The sequence below is a fragment of the Oryctolagus cuniculus genome, chromosome 12 (genome assembly GCF_051225735.1).
Source record: "Oryctolagus cuniculus isolate XC-2025 breed Fujian yellow rabbit chromosome 12, ASM5122573v1, whole genome shotgun sequence".
NCBI classification, from domain to species: domain Eukaryota; kingdom Metazoa; phylum Chordata; class Mammalia; order Lagomorpha; family Leporidae; genus Oryctolagus; species Oryctolagus cuniculus.
Window position 1 is genome coordinate 37,979,282 of NC_142878.1, and position 14,430 is coordinate 37,993,711.

Genomic DNA, 14,430 nt, shown 5'->3' on the forward strand with positions numbered 1-14,430 from the left:
ATAGGTGATTCTAGATAATGTTTGAGTATAGAAAAGAGAGGTTTACTTGGCTCATGATTCTGGTGGCTGGAGAGTCCACACAGCACTGCACCAGTGTCTCAGTGAGAGTCCTTAGGCTGTGTCACAGTATGGCAGAGTCTGGATGCACGCAGAAGAGGCTGAGTTCATGGGGTACCTTCACTTTATAACAACCTGCTCTCATAATCAACTCAGTCACATGACACCTGATCTGCTCCCTGGAAATATCATTAATCCATTTGTAAGGGCAAAGCTCCCATGGCCAAATTACCTTCCACTGGGTCCCACCTCTTAAAAGTTCCATCACCTCAATACCATACACTGAGGACTAAGCTTCCAGCACATGAACTTTTGACAGACCATATCCAAACCACAGAATGGGTCCAGAATCTAATTCTGCTTTCTATATTTAAATACAAACGTTTCTCTGAGGGCAGGTGTTTAGCACAGCAGTTAAGACAACACTTGGGACACCTGCACTCGATATCAAAGTGCCTGAGTTTCCGTTCCAGCTCTGCTCCTGATTCCAGCGTCTATGACTCTGCACCCTGGAAGGCAGCATGGAATGGTTGAAAAATCTGAATCCCTGCTACACACATGGGAGGCCTGGATTACGTCCTGGGTTCCTGAACTGAACTTGGCTCAGCCCCAGCTTTTGTAGGCATTTGGGAATGAACCAGCAGATAGAAGATCAATCTGTCTCTTTTTCTACCTCCCTCTCTCTCTGAAATAAAAAAGTGAAAATAAGTTACATTTTCAAAAATCATTTCCCTCATTTAAGGCATATTATAATTTTCAAAAATGTAATTACTGCATAAATTACAATAATTCTGCTTGTATTTTCACTTTTCAAGGGTATCAGTTACATAATAAGAGGCACAGAATATATATGAAGCTCATTTTCTACACTTAGAACAAAAATATTTTAAAAGTTTAAAAGCAGGATTTATCCAAGTCAGAGACCTCCAGCCAGAGTGGCATGAACGGGGGCAGCAAGAGAGGCAAAACCCAAAGGGCCGGAGGTTCTGGGGTTTTTAAGCACAATTTTGGGGAAGAAAAAAACAACATTCAGTTACAAGGCAGGGACAAAACCAATCAAAAGACCTGATTTGCAATCTTTTACCCTATCTGGACTGCACGTGATAAAACAAAGAGCCATCAGAAGGGTGGGACTGGTAACCTGTTTACAGTAAACTGTGAATTCAGGAGGATGGCATCACCACTCCCTTGCTATTCTGATGGTAAAATTGGAATCTTGCAAGGAGTGGGTGGGCAGGCAGTTTTGATCTTGCTAAAGACAACCTTGGGGGAAAGCAAGCACCCTGCACCCCAATTTCCACTGACTGCCTATTAACCCATCTGACTCTTCACCTTCCCCCCCAAGAAGAATGGACCCTAACTTCTGTTATGGGAACTGGGCAGTGATTGCTTTGGCTGCTTCATAGAACCAAAAATATTAGAATTACTAGAGATACATGGAACACAGGAATAATGACTTTCATTCATTAATAAAGGAATTTTTAGGGGGTTGGCGCCAAGGCTCACTTGGCTAATCCTCCACCTGTGGCGCCGGCATCCCATATGGGCGCCGGGTTTCTAGTCCTGGTTGCTCCTCTTCCAGTCAGCTCTCTGCTGTGGCCTGGGAAGGCAATGGAGGATGGTCCAAGTGCTTGGGCCCCTGCACCCACATGAGTGACCAGGAAGAAGCACCTGGCTCCTGGCTTCAGATCAGCGCAGCGCCAGCCATAGCGGCCGTTTGCGGGGTGAACCAACGGAAGGAAGACCTTTCTCTCTGTCTCTCTCTCTCTCACTGTCTATAACTCTGTCAAATTAAAAAAAAAAAAAAAGAATGCAGAGAGATGAATTTGTTACCCAAGGGCTTACAACACATGCAAATAACATATGATTCAATGAGGAATGCAAACCTTTAGGATAGTAAAGAATGAAATTAAAAGAAAATAAAAAATATTTAAATACATATATTGCTAGTCTACATAGTTTTTAAAGATATTGAGCAAAATTGTAACAAAGTTATGTTGTAAAAATCAAATGCTGAAATTATTCATTTTGAATTCCTGTTGGTTTTTGTTTTACTCTGGAACTGTCTACAGAGATCTTTTGCTCCATGTACTATATTGCTCTTTTTTCCAATCCATCCTATTATACTCTCATGATCTGTTAAGAGACAAGATTTTTATGGTCTTTTTAAGTACCAGAGACTGAGTGTGCCCTAACAGACTGAAATTTACAGTTGGTTATATATTTTATTTGACAGGCAGAGTTAGACAGTAAGAGACAGGGAGAAGAGACAAAGATCTTCCATTAGTTCACCCCCCAAATGGCCGCTATGGCTGGCGCTGCGCCAATCCGAAGCCAGGAGCCAGGTGCTTCCTCCTGGTCTTCCATGCAGGTGCAGGGCCCAAGCACTTAGGCCATCCTCCACTGCCCTCCCAGGCCACAGCAGAGAGCTGGACTGGAAGAGGAGCAACCGGGACAGAATCTGGCGCCCCAACTGGGACTAGAACCCGGGGTGCCAGCGCCACAGGTGGAGGATTAGCCAAGTGAGCTGCAGCGCCGGCCCCAGGAGATATATTTTATTTGGGTTATTTTTGATACGTTATCACTTTGTCCCATGTCACAAGGATTGATTTTGACATCTGACACAAAGGCCTAGCTAATTTTCTCCATTTCAAATGTCTTTAATTGATCTTAGAATACACCAATATCTCATCTAAGCTCATTTCCTATTTTTTCATCATATGCATGTATGTCTATTCTGTCATTATTTATCCTAACATGTAACTGCCTCTAGAAAGTGCCATTTTCTTGTACATCTTGGCTACTTTCAGATCTACCTAAAACATATCCATTATCAGTAGATAAAAGCAGCTAACACTTCGTTCTGTCTCCAAGTAGTGTCATTTATAATTATAATTTCATTATAAATTAAACATTTCTTCCTACATGTTACAAATAAGGCATTACATTAGTTTTTAGTATTAGATGGGTAGGTCAGTGATAATTATCTATGAATTTTATATCAGGATAGTAAAAGGGGTAAAGTATTGCCAGTAAGAGTGGAATATTGGATCTGACAGTATTGAGAACTCCTCTGGCTGATCTGTCTCTTGGCTACCTTTATGCCATCATCTTCTACTATATTCCCCATCCAAAGCCACAACTACCTCTGCTCAAATACCACAGGAACATTTCTGTCATAGGGCCTTGCACAGTTGCTTTCCTCTGTCCAGAATGATCCTCCCCACACATGAACTGTATAGCTTATGCCCTTACCTACTTTAGGCCTCTGTTCACATGTCATGTTTTCTTCTGGTCCTTTCCTGAAAACCTTATTTTAATGTCTCTCCAGCCCCATTACTCTATCTTATCCTGCATTATTCTTCCTTATGTCATTTTTTGTCCTTTGAGACATTACTGCTTTGTTTACTCTTTGCCTCCTCCCTCTAGATTGTAAACCCCAAGAGAACAGGGACGTCATGTGTTCACTATTAATTCCCAGTGTCTGGAATGACATCAGACATAAGAGATTCCCCCATAACACTGCATGTATTAACAAATGTCTTAAAGGCAAAAGAGTGTTCTGTAGGAGTCTGAAGTGCACAGGCAGACTTCAAGCAGTGCATTCCATTCCCAATTGAGACACTACAGACATTGTGTTAAATGACCATGACATTGAGCTTTCACTGGATATTTCACTTGAAAGATTTCTACAGCTAAGAAATACTGCAAAGTCATTGGCCTTTAAAATTAACAAATACTAAAAAGCACAGTAATGCACAAAGCTGGTAAGGATGTAGGGAAATAGACTGGTGGGAATAAGTTGGTTCAACTTCACTGTGATGCAATGTGCCAGTATCTTCTAAAACCCTTTTTAAAAATGTATGTTTAACATATATTATCTTCTTTAAGATGATCTTATTCTCACAGTAGTGTATTATTAACTCTGTTGCACAGATAAGAAGACCAAGGCACCAATGATATAAATAAATTGAAATAAATTCACATAAATAATTTGCAAACCAAGGATTCCAACTTAGGACATCTAATTCTCAGTCAGGGCTTTTGCCACTATTTTCCATTGTCTGCTAATTCCCTTAAAGCTAAAAATTGTGTCACATACAAAATCTTTCCAATCTTAGAACCTAGTATTAGACATTACAGGTGTGCAATAAACTTTTGTTAGACGAGTGACTGACTCTTTGATCTTGAGGGTCTCTAAAAGTGTGTTATACATAGGGACTATGACAGAGACTGCTCCAGTGTCTCTTCTACCTTCTTCCATGATAGAATGTGAGCCTTGGGTTGGGCGGGCTTTGGTGCAGTGGTTAAGACATCACTTGGGATGCCTGCACCTGATACCAAAGTGCCTGAGTTTGAGTCCTGGCTCTGTTCCTCTTTCCAGCTTCCTGCTGATAGTGCACTCTTTGTGGCAGCCTGGAGGCCCAGCCTAGCTGTTCTGGGCATCTGAGAAGGGAACCAGCAGATAAAACATGTTTTTCAATGAATAAAATAATTTTAAGGAGAAAATTATCTTTAAAAAAAAGGAGGAGGAGGAAGATGAGGAAGAAGAAGAAGAAAAAGAATTATGAACCCTGGGGGCCAGCGCCACAGCACAGTGTGTTAAGACTCTGCCTGCAGCAATCTAGCTGGGCACCGGTTCTAGTCCCAGCTGCTCCACTTCTGATCCATCTCCCTGCTAATGCACCTAGGAATGCAGTGGAAGATGGCCTAAGTGTTCGGGCTCCTGAACCCACGTGGGAGATCCAGAAGAACATCCTGGCTCCTGGCTTTGGATTGGCCCAGCTCTAAACACTACAGCCATATAGGGAGTGAACCAGAAGATGGAAGATATTTCTCTTTCTCTTTCTCTTTCTCTTTATTTTTCTCTTTCTCTTTCTCCTTCTCTCCCTCTCCTTCTCCCTCTCTCCCTCCCTCCCTCTCTCTCTTTCTCCAATTTTGCCTTTCAAATAAATAAATATTTTAAAAAAAGAATATGAACCTTGGTATATCGTTGTCCCAAATACTGATTTTGTTTTTCATCCTCTGTTGCAGTTAAATGTGGTCATGTAGCTAAGTTCTAGCTAATTAAGTACAAGTTTAAGTAGTGGGCAACCTCAAGGATAAGGATAAGGCTTTCTTATTAATGCCTTCTTGCTGGCTGGAGTGCAAATGTGATGGTTGGTACAGTCATACTGGACTTTGGGAATGAAGACCAGAGTCAGCAGAGCTATCAGATGGTAAGACAAAGTAGCCTGGGTCCCTGACCCAAAGGAATACCATATCAGTGTTAAAGTATCTTTTCATATGACCTTTTCTGATAAAAGAGAAATAAACTTCCATCATGTCTAAGCCAGTGTTATTTTGGTTTTCTGACTATCTGAACCCATTAACTATCCAAAACTACTTATATGAGGACTGTCATTTACTCCCTATTTCCTTGTAACTTGATATTTGGTTAAACTGATTTGGCTTTGTACTAGTGGCAGCCTATATGAATTATGCATTCCTCTTAGATTCCATTGTAAGTGGATATTTAACAAGCCTTTTCACTTAACCCTAAAGAGCAACAGAACAGTCATGCATAAAAAGCTATAATTCAGCAAACTGTTTAATAATCACTCTCCAGAGTAATAATTGATTGTCAAAGACTGTACAACTAGACAGGTCTCGACAGCATAATGAAATCAGAACAATGAAAAGTGTCCCAGCTGTCTCAATCTTTCATTTCTTCAAAACCATATTTCCAATGATTAAGAGATGAAGAACTTGAGACTAGATATGTTTTGAGGAGAAAGCTGGCTGAAATGATGGGATCTGGTTTTAATATAACGTCTTCCTATGTGCCTAATAAACTTGAGTAAGCCAACCAAAGTAAGGAATTTTATTTATTGTATTATCCATGAAGACTAAAGAAAGAATAGACTACCTTTTGAAAGGTTAGGGAAGGACTAGGGGGTGAAGGCTTTCACTGACTGCCAAGACTACAAAAGTAATGACCAGTGGGCTGATTAACAATCAACCATGTGATCGTGATCAAGCCCATAGCCCTATGTAAATAATATCCAAGGCACTGGCTCTTCATTCTGGCTTTTGAGAATTCTTAGTAGGGTCATTTGATAAACCACAATCTCTCAAGTTGAAGATTCTCAGCAAGGCCCTCAACTTACCACAGATAATAAGATTGGAAGTATGCCAAAATAGCTTTTCTTTCAAAACAAAAAAAGAAAATGGCTTGAAATCTCTACCCATTGAGTCAAATGTGGAAGTACCTGGTATTCACATTGAAAATAGTTCAAAGATTTCAAATGAATAAATAAAGCAGAAATATGTTATCTCAAAAACTAAAAAAGAGGGGCTGGTGCTGTGACATAGCAAGTAAAAGCTACCACCTGCAGTGCCAGCATCCCATATAGGCGCCGGTTAGAGTCCTGTCTGCTCCACTTCAGATCCAGCTCCCTGCTATGACCTGAGAAAGCAGTAGAAGATGGCCCAAGTCCTTGGGCCCCTGCACCTGTGTGCAGGACCTGGAGGGAGCTCCTGGCATCTGGCTTCTGATTGGTTCAGCTCTGGCCATTGTGGCCAATTGGAGAGTAAACCAGTGGATGGAAGATCTCTCTCTCTCTCTCTGCCTCTGTGTAACTCTTTCAAATAAATAAATAAATCTTTAAAAAAAATAAAAAAGAGAAAGGGAGTGGAAAGGAATATCATTGTAGTCTTAGAATTGTGTCTATGAACTATACTGAATCTTTTCTTTGTATTAATATCACATTAATGTGAAAAAAGAAAGTATCAGAGAGTAACAAAAGAGTAAGTGAAAATGGGTCAGTCTGTTATTCTGCTTTGACATGAAAAATGACAGGCAGAGGATATTTTATCTTCTAGTCATATTAACAACAACCTAAGTTAGTAGAATCAGTGGTTTTTGATGGCATATTACTAGTTAGTGATCATAAAACCAATTACTAACGTCACCACTGCCTGTAATTCCTCCCACCTGTATCCTTTCACTTTGATAACAAAAGGTACCCAGCCTGAGTCCTATGCCATACTCATCATCTCTATAAATACTAAAGGGATCTGTGAGCAAATCCTTGGTTCTTGCTGAGTTCCACACGTGCTGGGCTCGGAAGCTCATAGCAAGAGGCTATAGGCCCATATCACCAGACGAGAGTACAAGGGTCCTCCCACTAAAGCAGACATCTAAAAGAGAAGAAGTCAAGGTGAGAAATAATTCTGGATACCTGGGCTCTGGGTATTAGGGAGTGAGAAAAAATAGGAAGGAAAGATGGAGGAAAAGGGAGAAAAGAAAGTGCTATCAGGATGAAACAGAATGAATAAAACTATATCGGACTGGCTGTCAGAAAAACTAAACAGTCCTAGTCCCATATGCCACTTATCTGTATGGCCTCGTAAAAGCCACTTTTTCTCACGGATTCTCAGTTTAGTTATCTATAACTAAAATTAAAATCATTACCTTCAAGCTCTAGACATTATTTTAGTGAAAAGTGAAGATTAAAAAAACACTTCGGTGAAATTTATCACCAGGACTCTAAAAATTCTTTTCCAAATAACAACACAAAGTAAAATATGACTGAAAAAGTTAATAAATGAAAATATAATTGTTTCTCAGCCTTTTGGCTAAGATCAAGTGTAGTATCTATTCTTATCAGTTTAATAAATGAAAATATATATTTCTAATTTAATGAAATAGATTAAAAATTTAACCTTTTTCCTACCATACCCCCCAAAACTCATAAAAATAATACATACAGAAAATATAGTGAAGCTTTTCCTCTTTCCTACAAGATTCAGCACATTTAGCAATGGACTAAGAAAACCACATACTTACAAAAGAATATTCTGCCTAAAATTAAGCATTTATCTGACATAATGATAAAATATGCTGTGTAGTCTATTAGACTGTTTTCATTTGGGATAAGAGATGCTTAAATATGATTGTGGTTGGCTACTTCACAAGATTTTCATTTTACTGTCAAAACTATTTATCTATCCATCCTTAAAACCCACATGTTTACCTATTCTGCTATAAAACAAACACTGAAAAGAATACAGCTGCCTAGCTTCAGGCTGTTTACAGCTACAGAACAGCTGATTTCAATTGCAACCAAATACTGCACTTTTCAGTAATAAAAAATAAACAGTTTCCCATGTACAGTAAGTTAATGAGTAACCAACTGAGATATTTATTTGGTACAAATTGCTGTCAAGGTAGCCATATTATTATAAGCTCTGATAGCAACTTTACATACCAAAAAATTGTTTTAAGTTGTTTAAGATCTGTCCTCTAGTTTTTTTCATTCCCTAATTATAAACAAAATAAATGAAAATCATGGGTTGCAGGTATCACAAACATACACTTAAAAGCAGTTAACACTCATAAATGCAACTCCCTAACTAATGTCCAATCTCACCTACCACTCAAGGAGATTCTAAGGCCTTGGACCAGTCCTTAACATTCAAAAGCATTCAGAAGGTCTGTTATAAAAACAAGACTGGAAATAAATTATGTATTAAAATAACAATCCAGGAGATGGAGTGTGTTTTTATCCTAAATATCCAGATAACTGTATCTGAAATAGCCAAAAGATGCAAATATTTTTAATAACTTTTTTAAATCTTCATTTTATCTCATAGGTCCAGCCTGCTTAAACCCTGGTATGTATGAAATGGATCACTCTGGAGATTCAAATGCACCTGGCCTTTAAATGAAGGAATTTAATAATACAAGAAAAAGGAGAAAAGTCATTGCTAGGTAGCATCTATACTAAAAAGCAAGGGGGAAAAAAAAATCTGAATTCTGCACTAAATCACCTTTCATTGTTCAAGTATTCCAACCTTTCAAGCAAATTCTCATGGAAATTAAACTGCATTTGTGTCCAACAAAGAACAAGTTCATTTTGAAACAACAACTTTTAGCTTGGTTCAAAATCACTGGAACAATCAAACCAGCTGACCAAACAGGAATTTTCCTTCAAAAACTAAATATTGTCCATTTAAAAAAATTGAAAATTTAACATATAAGTATTATGTATTAACCAAAAGCATCCAAATCTGAGAGATTTTAAAGCTTCACAGAAAAAGACTGTGACCTGATTTGGGAATAATTAGAAAGCTTCTTGATGATAACATCTTAGAGAATAAAGCACACACAAAGTGAAACAAATTCATCTGTCATTTTGAATAGAAAAGCTTTGCTCAAACAAGTCCCTCTCAATTGTACTAGTATCAAAACAATACAGATTGCTTTTCTCTGCCCAGACTCTAGTAGGTTCTCTGATTTTATACCTCTAGTGTGCAAAAAATTTGCTCTTAATATAGGAAAAGATGAAATCTGAAAAATAAAAAACCAGGGCAGTGCTGTGGTACTGTGGTACAGCAAGTTAAACCACTGTCTACATATAGTGCCAGCGTCCCATATGAGCGCCAATTCTAGTCCCAGTTGCTCCAATTCTGATCCAGCTCCCTGCTAATGTGCCTGGGAAAACAGCAGAAGGTGGTCCAAGAGTTTGGGTCCTTGCACCCACGTGGGAGACCCAAATGAAGCTCCTGGCTTCTGACTTTGGCCTGACCCAGCCCTGGTTGTTGCAGACATTTGAGGAGTGAACCAGCACATGGAGGATCTCTCCCTCCCCACCCCCATTTCTCTCTCTGCCTCTCTGTAACTCTGCCTTTCAAATAATAAATCATTTTTTTAAAAAAGAAATAGATCCACACAAATATGCTTAACTGGTTTGATAAAGGTTCAAAAGGAATTCAATGGAGGAATGATAATTTTGTCAACAAATAGTGCTGCACCAGCAAGTGGATCTACACAGGCAAAAAAAATGAACTTCCACCAAAGTCTTCCCTAATATGAAAACTAAATCAACTAGATCATGGACTTAAGTATGAAACTACAACACTGTCATGAAAAATAGGAAAAATTGTTCTGAATCTAAGATCAGGCAAAGAGTGCAGAGGTTCAATACTAAAAGTGTGATTCTTATTCTGCCATCTTGGAATCCCTAAAAGAATGATTTTTTTTTTTTTTTGGACAGGCAGAGTGGACAGTGAGAGAGAGAGACAGAGAAAAAAGTCTTCCTTTGCTGTTGGTTCACCCTCCAATGGCCGCCACAGCCAGTGCACTGCGCTGATCCGAAGGCAGGAGCCAGGTACTTATCCTGGTCTCCCATGGAGTGCTGGGCCCAAGCACTTGGGCCATCCTCCACTGCACTCCCTGGCCACAGCAGAGAGCTGGCCTGGAAGAGGGGCAACCGGGACAGAATCCGGTGCCCCGACCGGGACTAGAACCCAGTGTGCCGGCGCCGCAAGGTGGAGGATTAGCCTAGTGAGCCACGGCGCTGGCCTAAAAGAATGATTCTTTAAGGCAAAATTGACAAATTGGACTTTTTCCAGATTAAAATCTGTTGCGGGGCCGGCGCCGTGGCTCACTAGGCTAATCCTCCACCTTGCAGCGCCAGCACACCGGGTTCTAGTCCCAGTAGGGGCACCAGATTCTGTCCCGGTTGCCCCTCTTCCAGGCCAGCTCTCTGCTGTGGCCAGGGAGTGCAGTGGAGGATGGCCCAAGTCCTTGGGCCCTGCACCCCATGGGAGACCAGGATAAGCACCTGGCTCCTGCCATCGGATCAGCGTGGTGCGCCGGCCACAGCGCGCTGGCCGCGGCAGCCACTGGAGGGTGAACCAACGGCAAAAAGGAACACCTTTCTCTCTGTCTCTCTCTCTCTCACTGTCCACTCTGTCTGTAAAAAAAAAAAAAAAAAAAAAAATTCTGTTGCGTGGGAGTTCCAGGATGGCAGAATAGGGAGGGAGCACACCGATGGTCCGGGAAGGGAAGGTTCAAAGAGGGGTGAGAATTTGTAGTTTCGGGGAAAGGGAAGCTCTTCCAAAATGGGGGAGACAGGGTGGACCTGCAAGGAGGACACAGATGCCTGAGGAGCAGGACACCAGCAGGAGTGTGTACGCACCAGCACTGGAAGCAGAGGTGAGACAGGGCACTCGCCCAGCACCGCTGTAGCAGCCGCCGCCCCTCCCCCAATCCACCCTGGGACGGACACTGAGACACACACAACTGAGTTGGGGAGGAAATAGAAAACGGAACAGAGTGAGTGGCGCCTGCGGAAACAGTGAGCGATTCAGGGGGTCTGATTGAGGGACTGAACAATCCAGGATCCCTCCCCCAAGTTGGAGCTGCAGCAGGCGGGAAGCAGCCATCTTGTTTGTTTACATTCAGGCTTAAAGGAGAACTACCTCTGCCTCAGCACTAACCTTCGAAGGCGGAGCCCAAAGGTGGAGTGGAGTGACAGGACACTCCTTGCACAGGGGCGGGCAGTGAGGGAGGGCAGCTCAAAGCCCTGACACCAGTCTAATCAAGTTACCAGAAAAAAAAAATTGAATAGCGCCTGTGGGAAAAGGGCAGAATCCAGGGGGACAAACTGAGGGATCAATAACGCCAGGATCATTAGGACCGCCCAACCCACAATCAGAGCTGCAGTGGGCAGAGTGCAGCCATCTTGTTTGTTTACATTCGGGCTTAAAGGAGGCTGGCCTCTGCTCCAAAAGAGGAAGCAGCAGGGGTGGAGTCCAAAGGTGGACTGGAGCTACTTGACACTCTTCACGCAGGAGGTGCAGTGAAAGAGAGTGGCTGACCAACGAACCCGAGGCACAGACACGTAAGGGCGAACATAGGAACAAGGAAACTGGCCCCTCAAGGGGCGGAGATTGGCACCTCAAAGCCCTGACACCAGCCCACTCAAGTTACAATAAATAAATAAATAAGTAAGTAAAAAATAAACAAACAAACTCTAGAAGGCAGAGCAGCCTGCTTCCACTGGATATTGGTACAGACTCACAGCAGCCCACAGCAGAGGGAAATCAACCTGAAAAACCACCCAGACGGAATGCCAAAAAAAAAAAAAAAAAAAAAAAAAAAAAAAAAAAAAACGAAAACCCACAATAAGAATATAGAAGAACATATAAATTCGCCAATGGAGCAGGCTAAACCAACCATAACAGAGGCTGAAGAAGAAGAATTTGAAACTATGCCAGAAAAAGAATTCAGAAAATTAATAATCAGAATACTTAGAAATAATGAGAAACAGTGTCGAGAGCTGAATGAAAAATAAGCCCAAGGATTAGAGATCCTAAAGAGAAGCCAGAATGAAATACTGGAAATGAAAAACTCAATTGACCATATAAAAAACACCGTGGAATCCCTCGGAAATCGAACAGATGAAATAGAAGACCGAATATCAGAATTCGAAGACAAACTTCCAGAAATAATACAGTCAGTTCAAACGCAGGAAGAAGAAATTTAAAAATATGGTCGGAGACCTACAAGATTCAATCAAACAGTGTAATGTTCGGATAATAGGAGTCCCTGAGGGGGTGGAAAGAGAGAATGGATTGGAAGGTGTTTTCAATGAAATAATATCAGAAAACTTCAAACAAAGGCAGCTGGATAACAACACGCAAATTCTTTTTTTTTTTTTTTTTTTTTTTTTTGGCAGGCAGAGTGGACAGAGAGAGAGAGAGACAGACAGAGAGAAAGGTCCTCCTTTTGCCGTTGGTTCACCCTCCAATGGCCGCCATGGCCAGTGTGCTGCAACCAGCGCACCACACTGATCCGATGGCAGGAGCCAGGTACTTCTCCTGGTCTCCCATGGGGTGTAGGGCGCAAGCACTTGGGCCATCCTCCACTGCACTCCCTGGCCACAGCAGAGAGCTGGCCTGGAAGAGGGGCAACTGGGAAAGAATCTGGTGCCCCGACCGGGATTAGAACCCGGTGTGCCGGCGCCGCAAGGTGGAGGATTAGCCTAGTGAGCCACGGCGCCAGCCCAACAGGCAAATTCAACAGATATCCAGGACTCTGAACAGGGTAGACCAGAAGAGAAATTCACTGCGACACATTGTGGCAACACTCAGCTCAGTGATACACAAAGAACAAATCCTAAAATGTGCCAGAGAAAAACGACAAATTACATTCAGGGGTAAGTTAATCAGACTCACCCCAGACTTCTCATCGCAAACACTGCAGGCAAGGACACAATGGCATGATATATTTCAAGTTTTAAAAGACAAACAATGCCAACCTAGAATACTATACCCTGCAAAGCTATCATTTATGAATGAAGGGGAAATAAAGATCTTCCAAGACAAACAGAAACTGAAAGAATCTGTATCCACGTGTCCAACCCTACAACACTTGCTCAAAGACGTGCTGCACACAGAAATACAAAAACAAGAACTTCACTGCAAAAAAAAGCGAATGTAGAGTAACCTACAAACAAAGTTCAAAATACATAAACAGCTCGTTTCAGGAAACATGAATGGGAAAAGACAGTACTTAACAGTAATCACATTGACTGTGAATGGTCTTAATTCTACTACCAAAAGACATAGACTAGCTGATTGGATCAAGAAAGAGAATCCATCTATATGTTGCCTTCAGGAGACATACCTTATCAGCAAAGATGCACGCAGACTGAAAGTGAAAGGATGGAAAAAGATACTCCAAGCTAACAGAAATCAAAAAAGAGCTGGTGTGGCCATCCTGATATCAGACAAAATAGACTTTAACATAAAAACTATTAAAAGAGACAGAGAAGGGCACTATATAATGATTAAAGGATCTATCCAGCAGGAAGACATTACTATTATAAATGTATACGCACCTAATTACAGGGCGCCTGGCTACCTGAAAGAATTACTAAAGGATTTAAAGAGAGATATAGATTCAAATACAATAGTAACAGGGGACTTCAACATCCCACTCTCACCAATGGACAGATCAACCAGTCAGAAATTCAACAAGGAAACAACAGAGTTAACTGACGCTACAGACCAAATAGACCTAATAGATATCTTCAGAACCTTCCACCCCACAGCCAAAGAGTTCACGTATTTCTCCCCAGTACATGGAACGTTCTCTAGGATTGACCATATGCTAGGCCATAAAGGGAGCCTTCAACAAATTCAAAAAAATTGAAACTATACCATGTAGCATCTCAGACCATAGCGCAGTGAAACTCGAAATCAACAACCCAAGAATCTCCACACCATATGTAAATATACGAAGAATGGACAACATGATCCTAAATGAACAGTGGGTCATCGAAGAAATTAAAAGAGAAATCAAAAGATTTCTAGAAACAAATGAAAATGATAACACAACCTATCAAAACCTGTGGGACACAGCAAAAGCAGCGCTAAGAGGAAAGTTTATAGCAATTGGTGCCTACATCAAGAAGCTGGAAAGGAACCAAACAAATGAACTCTCCATGCACCTCAAGGATTTAGAAAAACAGCAGCAAATCAAGCCCAAATCCAGAAGGAGGAAAGAAATACTAAAGATCAGAGAAGAAATAAACAGAA

The 14,430-nt window shown here is 41.2% G+C and overlaps 1 protein-coding gene and 1 pseudogene across 1 annotated transcript in view; one reads left to right on the top strand and one right to left on the bottom strand.

Moving 5' to 3' along the window:
- TTC6 (tetratricopeptide repeat domain 6) overlaps nt 1-14,430 on the bottom strand; it is a 225,872-nt gene that overhangs the window by 197,827 nt on the left and 13,615 nt on the right. The window lies entirely within an intron of this gene.
- On the top strand, nt 7,658-7,785 carry LOC127484069 (U2 spliceosomal RNA; annotated as a pseudogene).